Source organism: Acartia tonsa, chromosome 8 (genome assembly GCF_053477335.1).
Source record: "Acartia tonsa isolate MP-2025a chromosome 8, ASM5347733v1, whole genome shotgun sequence".
Lineage (NCBI taxonomy): Eukaryota > Metazoa > Arthropoda > Copepoda > Calanoida > Acartiidae > Acartia > Acartia tonsa.
Genome location: NC_137267.1, coordinates 46,751,069 through 46,760,787, shown reverse-complemented (window position 1 = coordinate 46,760,787; position 9,719 = coordinate 46,751,069).

Here is a 9,719-nt window from a genome sequence, read left to right as displayed (position 1 = left end):
AGTCTTGAACCACTCATCTTGAAACTTAACATCTCAAACCTGATGCCTTAACCAAATGAGCCACATCAGCATTGGATAAAGATTACAATTTTACAGCCTTAGTTTACATGCTAAAGTATATAGAATTGAAAAATATTGTTTCAGAAAATATTGTTGACAGAGAGAGAGAGAGAGAAAGAGACAAAGAGGGGAAGAGAAAGAGAGACAGAGAAAAGTACATAGATTTCATGACAAAGGAAAGATAAAAAAAAATAACGCATCATTCTTTTTATAAAAACCCACCCCTGTGTATGTTACAACATGTTGTGATGGACACAACATGTTTTCAGAAACATATTCAATGTTGTCTTTTTCAAAAAAAATCTAAAGAGAGTGAATTTGTGAAATAAAATGTATGAATTAAAATGTCAGTTTGTAAAGGTTATTAGATTAATTTTGAATTGGTTATTAAACTATGCCAATACAAGGTGGGTTTTTAGTAAAAGAATGCCACGAAAGGATTTTATAGAAATATAGAGCATATTTTATATTGTAAATCCATAAAAAGTAAATGAATCATTGAATAAACCTAGCCAATAGCGAGATAGTTATATCGAGCCAACTCTAGTTTAAAAATAAATAAACGTTTTTACAAATTAATATAAACACTTGATTGTAAATCATAATAATCAGTTTTTCAGTGCCATCTAGCTTTGGATATAGAAGTAGAATATCAAAGCGGTCATCTATTTTTATTTTGTCTGTATTTTTCTTGTTTTGGATTTTTGTAACTAATGGGCCAAACCCTGAGGGCTAAATAAAATCACTTGAAAATGTTAAAAATATTGTAAAAACGAGTATTATCTTAGAACGAACGTAGATAGCATTACAGATTATTCACTAATTTAGATTATTCAGTTTTGAAATTTTTTATTTAATATTTAGCCTTAGTTTTCATGTATGTCTTTGAAGTAGACAACTAGCGAAACTGGTGGCTTAGAGCTGAACTATTATTTTTTTATTAGTAAACATTTAAAAGTTTTATTATGTTAATTAGATTTAAATATTACATTTAGGCTAATTTGAAAAAAAAAAAAATTTTCAATCATAAAAAGGCTAATCCTCCCATTATTAAACTAGGCGTAACATACTTTTCTGCCGCACCAAAACCACAACTGGCTATTTGCTTTTTATTATTATAAATCAAATTGTATTTTAATGATTTTCCTTATATGTTTTTTTAAACCAATAAATTATAGAATAACATTAATAAAATATATTATATTTTTTTTTTACAAATATAGAATAGGTTATGATTAAAATGCAAAAAGCCGCTAGTGGTTTCACTTTGTAGCAGACAGATTATTTTACTAAGGGGAAGTAGTATTTTACAATGAAAAGCGGTGAGTATCCATCCTCTTATCCTTTTTCCTGATGTAAAACATCAATAGCAGTCGGACTGCATTTAAGCAGCTTTTTCTTTTAAAACGGATTTTCGTGGCTCCTTAAGAAGAAACACTGCTGAAATTTCTTGTCAATATTTCCTTCTTTGCTCCATAATTAGGAATGAAAAATTTATGGTAGTCTGACTGCTTTTAATGAGCTTTTCTTTTAAAAACTTTCAGACATAAACCCTAATTTTTACTATTTTTTGTTATGATAACAGTTAATCTGCTCTATAACTCAATTTGTAATAGATTGTGTTCTTCGCTACTCATGAATGTTGTCATTCTTGCTTTGCAAAATATATACTTAAATGTATTCTAATGATCAATATTGACGTATTACTCTAGGTATTATATTGAAACGATAGAAATTTACTGATATTTTAAAAGTTATTTGATGAGAAGATAATTATATAAAAATTTGATGACATATTCAGTAATTTCATGCTTAAATGGCAATTAAAGCTCTTAATTTAAATATTTCATAGGCAACATCTCTATACTTCCGTTCTAAAATGTAGGTATGTCCACATTGAAAACTCTCTAGTTTAACCCTAACAGTCGGGGGGGGGGGGGACTCCAAGGCCCCCCCCCCCTCTAGTTTTTTAAATCTCATTTTTTTTGTAGGTAAGATGGAGAGCTGTAACTTCGTGACTTTTTAAGTTTAGTAATTATACGTCGGCAAGAGTTGATTTTATTAGGATATCTGGTCTGTGTCGGTTGTGATGTCCGGTCAAAGTCGGTTGGATAGCAAAAAAATTAGGAAAAAAATAATATAAATCTTAATTTCTACATTATGACTTTTGTGTATAAGGTAGAAACCTAAATTTTTTTTTTTGTGAAAAAGTGGTGTTATGACCGTTTGACCGCTCCCTGACCGATTTTTGTCTGGCTTTTACTACAGACATATATCATGAATATCGTGGCTTCTATTACAGCTAGAGACCTATAATTTTTTTTGGTAAATCCTTGAGCAATAATACACAGATAAAAATATTAATTTGCGCCGCCAACCGCCGTAACCGCCGAAAATGGCGGTTTCCGTTATTTGCCGTTTTTCGGCGATGATCAGAAAAAGTATTTTTTTGTTATGAAAATTAAAAGTTCGTCCTAAAATTTGGTCATCCTAGCTGCAAAATTGGCCGCTCTACAGCTGTTATAAAATTTAACGGCTGGCCGCTAAAAAGCGGCTAAGGAGCGGTCTGACCGCTATGACTAGAAAAAGTAATTTTCTCTAAAAATACACATGAACCACCAGAAAAAAATTTACGTCTTTATCTGTACCAGGAGCCGAGATAGAGGGCCCCGATCTGTTAAGGTGGGAATTGGGGCCCGATCTGTAAGGGTTAAACAATAATAAGACTGATTATTTTTAGTTTCTAAAATAACATCAAATATCTTCATTAAAGTAGTAAAGTTTATTTGTCTAAATCTAAGGATTTCTACTGAAGCTTCACATAGTTCCTGGGATGGATTTATGCTATTCTGCATTTAGAATTAAGGCTTAGAAAGGCTTAGGCAAGTTTTCTATCCCCTTTACTTAACCCGCGACAGTGGCTCAACACATAGCGCATCCGCTTGTCGTCGGGGGGTGTAAAGTTAGATTTAATGACGTTAAAAGTTGTTCCTACTGCTACTATGTCAGGTGCGAGACATTCAGGGCGACCACTCCAATACCAAAAAAATATAGTATATTTATAGTATATTTTTTTTCTCCATATAGTATATATAGTATATTTTTTTTTACTCATATAGTATGATATAGTATCAGACTTTGAATTATTTAGTAATAATAGTATATATATCATTAATAATAGCTCAAAGCAAAGTTGTTATCAAAGCAATTTCACATAAAATCAGTGGCATGGATTATATATACCTATATTAAAAACGGGATATAAGGGGGCGGGAATACTTGATTATGGGCCTTTTAATCCCTATCCCTTCTTCCCCAGCCCTTCTCCCAACCCTGGAATGACTTGGAGCTAAAAGGCATCTTGAAAAAAAATATTTAACCCCCCCCCCCCCCCCCCACATATGTCTTGAAGTGTAAATGGAAAACAAAAGTTTTAGACATTTAATTCAAGATTGAATCCTAAAATTTTCAAAAAATTCTAACGATGGTTTTTTGAGAAAATTAGATTTGAAAATTTCAAGTTCAATTTTCATTCCATAGGAGTTACAGCATAATCATGACACGAAAAGCAAAGATTATTTATTTAAAATTTTGAACAAGTTTGCTTTAATAAAGTTCTTCATAAAACCTTGAAGGGAGTTAATCAATAGCCATTTTTATCAGTTGCTTTGCTAAGGTCACGGAAATTCAGCCTTAAATAAATCATATATAGAGGTTTTATAAAAGACTTCATAAAAGCAAAGTTGTTCAAAAATTTTAAATAAATAATTTTTGCTTTTCTTGTCATGATTATGCTGTAACTCCTAGGGATTGAAAATTGAACTTGAAATTTTCAAATCTAATTTTCTCAAAAAACCCTCGTTATAATATTTTGAAAAGAAGGTGTATCAACTTTTTTTTTATAGCTAGCCGGTTCTTTTAGTAAGTAGTAGATGTAAAATTTTTCATAGAATTCAGATATGCAATCGGTTTTTTTGTAGACCTCTTATTTTTTAAGTAATTTAAGTTTTTTAAAAAAAATAATTAAGTTGGTTTTAAGGTACTAAAACGCAACAAAATAAAAGAAGAAAATGGCCAGTAAGAACAAAAATAGTAAGATCTTTAATTTGACACCTTACTTTTAAAATTCTGTTGAGTAATTATTGAAAAAATCTATTTTTTAACCTCGGTTTAATAAAAACTTTAGACCTAAATATTTTCTCAGACATAAAAAACATGGGTTCATATATACATTTAGAATCAGAAAAATATTACGAATCCATTGTAAGCAAAATTGAAAAAAAGTAAAAAAATAAAAAAATATAAATTGGCCAATTGTATTTTTTGTTCTGGCAACACTATCGCCTTCCCTTTTTTACCCCCTCTAGACCCCCTTCCCATTTTTATACTCAATTCAAAAGTTAAGACGTTGCCTGTACAATATAATATGATATTTTCATATAATTCCTTTTATTGTAGTTTATATACTATATTGTAAACTTTTTTTTCAATTTTGCTTACAATGGATTCGTAATATTTTTCTGATTCTAAAGGTATATATGAACCCATATTTTTTTACTTGTGAAATGATAAAATTGAGTTCAAAGTTTTTATTCTCGTGGGTTTAAAAAAATCGATTTTTTTCAATAATTACCTGACAGAATTGAAAAAGTAAGGTGTCAAATTAAAGATCTTACTATTTTTGTTCATAATGGCCATTTTCTTTCTTTTTTTTGTTGCATTTTAGTACCTTAAAATCGACTTAATTTTTTTTTTTAAAAACTTAAATTACTTAAAAAATAAGAGGTCTACAAAAAAACCGATTGCATATCTGAATTCTATGAAAAATTTTACATCTACTACTTACTAAAAGGACCGGCTAGCTATAAAAAAAAAAGTTGATACAACTTCTTTTAGGATTTAATCTTGATTTAAATGTCTAAAACTTTTGTTTTCCATTTACACTTCAAGACATATGTGGGGGTTGGGGGATTAAATCTTGATATAGATGTCTAAAACTTTTGTTTTCTTCTTATAGGGCACACATTTTTTGTTTTCCATTTACACTTCAAGACAAATGTGCCCCACCCATGGAACTCATTTCTTTTATACAAAATATCAGCATGAAGAATGATTAACCCATCTTAAAAAATTAGGTGGGGGCGAGATAAAAACTTCATTTTGGAAATAATTTGGAAAATCATATTTCCCCCATAGCATTACAGACTTACAGACAGTGAATTATAAAATTATAACTAAAAAGTTATATCCCCATCTGCCACCCTCTTCAAATGGCACTTTAAAAATCTGTCACTTTTTAATAAAGTGGCGTTCACAAGGATTTGCTAGGGCGGTGCGCACCTAAAAAATTACACACCCTCTTTAAACTCAAATTAATTAAAGACAACAAGAAAAGTAATATTTAACAAGTCAGGAATATATAGTTTTGTGTGCTTTAATTAAGGTTTTTAATGATAATTGTATTGAAAAAAGTCTTTTTGTTATGATATACTTATATATTGTTATTCTTTAGTCAGACATACAGTTTTGAGAAAAGACTTAGATAAATGCCAAAGCAGTTTTGAATGAAGTTGTAAATTGCGCGTGCAGCGCGCAAATTTTTTTCACATAAAGTTTAACTTATGTTCAAATATTTGATGCTTACAAATGTTTTTTTTTAGAAATATCAACAAAATATACCTTGTGATAAAAAGCAGAAATAATTTGAATTTTTTTAAAAATATGCAGGGAGCTATATACTAGTCCCCAAAAAAACACTTTCTTATTCGTTGACTCAACAATTTCGGGGACTTTAATGGCATTTTGATTGGTTAATTAAGTTGAGTTTCCATACTTTCCATCCACTAATTTTTTTCTATATAAGGATTAATTTTGTTTATCATCATTGGGGATGTATATCAATTAATCAGCTTATGTCTTATCCCTATAGATCCCTGCAAATATGTGTTCTATTCGGTAAAGTTTTATTTTAAACAAGGATGACAACATCCATAAGTAGCAAAGCACAAAAAAATCGTGGATGATTATTTTATTTTAGATTTATTTAAGAAAAAAGCCCCAAACCTTATTTTATTTTGTATAATGAAATGACTGTTAGACCGACATTCAAAGTAAATTACATAGTGGATACTCAGAACAAAGGAAAAAAATATTTTGATACTATCATCCAAAAAAAGTTTGAAAATCGGACCAAAACTAAAATATAAAAATAACTAAAAAACCTGCTTAAAGACAGTTAGACCAACATGAATGTTTTTAAAAAGATGATACCAAAGATATGGAGAAATAAGTAAAAAAATATAAAACATAGCCTTAAACCTGCTAAAAAGCTTTCCGATTGCCATAGATGTTTTATAGTTGATTCTGCTCCTTTATGATAGGAATGTTGCCAAAAAGTTGCCTTCAATCTTATATAGGAGCCAAAAAAAATCACGTTTCCCCCCATCCATGTCTAATGGAGAGACGGACATTTGGAGCTTTTAATAGGTTATAAAGGTTAATGATTGCCCCGCAGGGGCTAGAAATAGGAGAAAACCTACTGTGAAAATAAGACAAAACACTTCTTAAGATGCATTGTCACAAAACTGACAATATCCGTTTTTTGTTATATAAATGTAATATTATATAGTATATATAGTAAATTTTGTTCAAATAAAGGTAAAATTATATAGTATATATAGTAAATTTTAGTCATATAGTATGATATAGTATCCAAATTCATCCTATATAGTATTTATAGTATATATAGTATGCAGTGGTCGCCCTGGACATTAATAGTTAGGACTTCTCATACAAAGGTAGTTCAATCAAAGAGTTGGTTGTCTGATGGGTGTTACTTGACCTGTTCTGTCCCCCACCTCTGCTATAACTTGGTTAGAGAGTAGGAAACCCTCTATCCAGGTATGAGGTATAACCAACAAGTTAAATTAATCTAAAATAACATTTAAGAGGGCAAATGGAGAGGTCATCAAGTTTACGATGTGTTGCCTCCCAACGACAGCTAAAAACCACGTATAGGTGATATTTTTAATTTCGTTATTGGTATAAGCTGGGTTCTATCCCCACCTCTACCATAACTTCCCCCCCTTTTTACCGCATCTGATTTCATAAGTATGATTACAAGGTATTAGTAAATCGTAGTTGTGTCAACTCAAATTAATGATAAGAACTATTTACAAAGTGTATAATGTTAATCTGTTTATTTTTCATAAAACACAACTTGATGCCGCCACGAGTAACTGCATAAAATATTATCAGGATGACTGAACCGATATCATATGTTTCTCCTTTACTACTTTAAAGCTTTTCATAGGACTTTTTGGGGGGGAGGATTCCCTAACTCTATGAAGCGAAATAATCAGCGTTGTGAAGCCAGGAGCTGCCATATTTTACTAGAGTCGTTATTTTCGTTAAAAAACGGCACCGGGTTAGCTAAAAAAAGATTTTTTATTAATTATAATTTGGTAACTCTGTTATTTCGTGTGCAAATGCTCCTTGTTTTTCAAGTCCTTTTTATTAAACATTGAACTTTTAAAACCTTCAGAAGTCAGAAAAAATAGACCTGGCAACGCTGGAAATAACCCCTAAAAAATGGGCCCTCCATAATTTTGTTTATTTTTTCTTTTCAAAACTAAAATTAAAATTGTACAGGGGTCGACACCTCCCCCCATTCAAAGTGTCCCTAGAGGGACCTTTAGGAGCGAAGCTGCTATTAATATTTGTTTCCTTATTGTAAATTATCTCACTCATTTTCTATCTATCCGGATGTAAGTCTGTCAATATAAAAAAATTAATAAATTGCTTCGTCTTTTGTATTCCGATACAGTGTTGCTCGCAACTAAACAAAATAACGATAACCCACCATTCACCCCCTTCTTGGATGAACAAACTGACCAATAAGAGAGGTCCCTATTAGCAAGCTAAATTGATGACAAATTCACCCCTGTCAATATTTCCAAGTTTAAGTATATCCTATATCCATTTCTTATGCATTTTTTTGTGTTATCATGGCCGTATGTGTTTTTTCTTTAACTTGAAAACAAAAAATGAAAAATATTGTATATAATTTTGTGTAAAGCTTTCACTGTTGATATTTCCCATTTACTGAACTGCATTCAATATTATTACATGGTGTCCAACAAAAAACATAAATTTTATTTGAAAAAATGTTCAGCAAAATCCTAATAATAAAGTAGCAGCAACTGTGTTTGTACCGAAGGATCTCGCTTTCCACTGAACCGACAGGGTAGCTTCTCATAGTTCCAAGGATGGTTTTAGGCTATTTTATTTTATATTTAAGCCTTAGGATGGTTATTTAGGCCATATTTCATTAAAAGTATTATTTGTCTTATCTAGAGTTCAGCAACCACAAGGCTCTATAGCTGTAGGAGACTGATTATTACCAAAGGTTAATTCTTAAAAAAAATTTGCCCCGCTAATCGCTTAGTGGGGCCAAATTGTTTTCCTGAAAAATCCTCCAAAATCACATAAAAAATCTACAAAAATTAAATAAAATCTTATGTTAATAACCCTTCTTTGATTTTGTTTAAATTTTGTAGATTTTTCACGAAAACATATTTGCCCCACTAAGCGATCAGTGGGGCAAATTTTTTTAAGAATCCACCTCAGTTTTATTAAATCCGCTCTGTTAGTTGCGGCTGCTACTTCAGTTTTGTCTAAGCTGTTTGAATGATCGGCTTCAGCTGATAATTAAAAGCCGCTTCGTAAAATCACTGTGGCTGCAGTTGACTCGGGATAACAGAACTGGTATAAATTCTATGATTTGTATTTTAAATTCTTGGAAAATTTAATGTAATGCTTGCTATACATAATTTTTCAGTACCGCTGACGACAGGTTCTATGCCAGCGAATATTAATCGGTTTCGAAGTCATAAAAAAGTATACTTATAAAAGTAACTGTTTCTAAATCATATATCTAGATCAAAAAATAAATTTTTTGGGACATCCTTTTCAAACTTTTTAAAGTATACTGTCTTGACCATCACAGAAATTGAAACATAATTTAAAATTTATTTACATTTATAATCTAATATTTATATGTTTTTAAATTAATCTTGAAATCAAAAACTTAATTCAATAACCTAAAATATAGGTTAATTGTAACTTTTACTGTACATACTTTTTGATGTTCCTTTTAATTTAAAAACATTTAGGATTTACAATTTTTTAAATCATTCAATAAGCAATGAAATTAAAATAGTGGCAGACGACCTGCACAGGTAGTTTTATAAAGAATCTGCGCTATTTTCGATGGGTTGTCATGAAGTAATGAATCATACTAATTAGAAGCAATTTTACTAATTATGTAATTTGTATCAATATTTTAAAACAAAATATGTTAAAATTTCTATTCCTAACCAATTAATATCCGCTGGATTAAAACTGGTTATGAGCCATACTGAAAAATTATGTATGTTCAAGAAATAAGACACCTTTAGCTCAATAACTTTTCCAGTATGGCTTCGAAACCGATATATATCCGTTGGATTAGAACCAGTTCTGAGCCATACTGAAAAATCACGTATAGCATCATATTACAGACAATTTCGTATTGCTAATATTTAAAAAAAAACTTAAGATTAATACCAGTTTAGTTAGCCCGGGCCTTCCACTGCTTAGGACTACCAAAACCTGGTTTT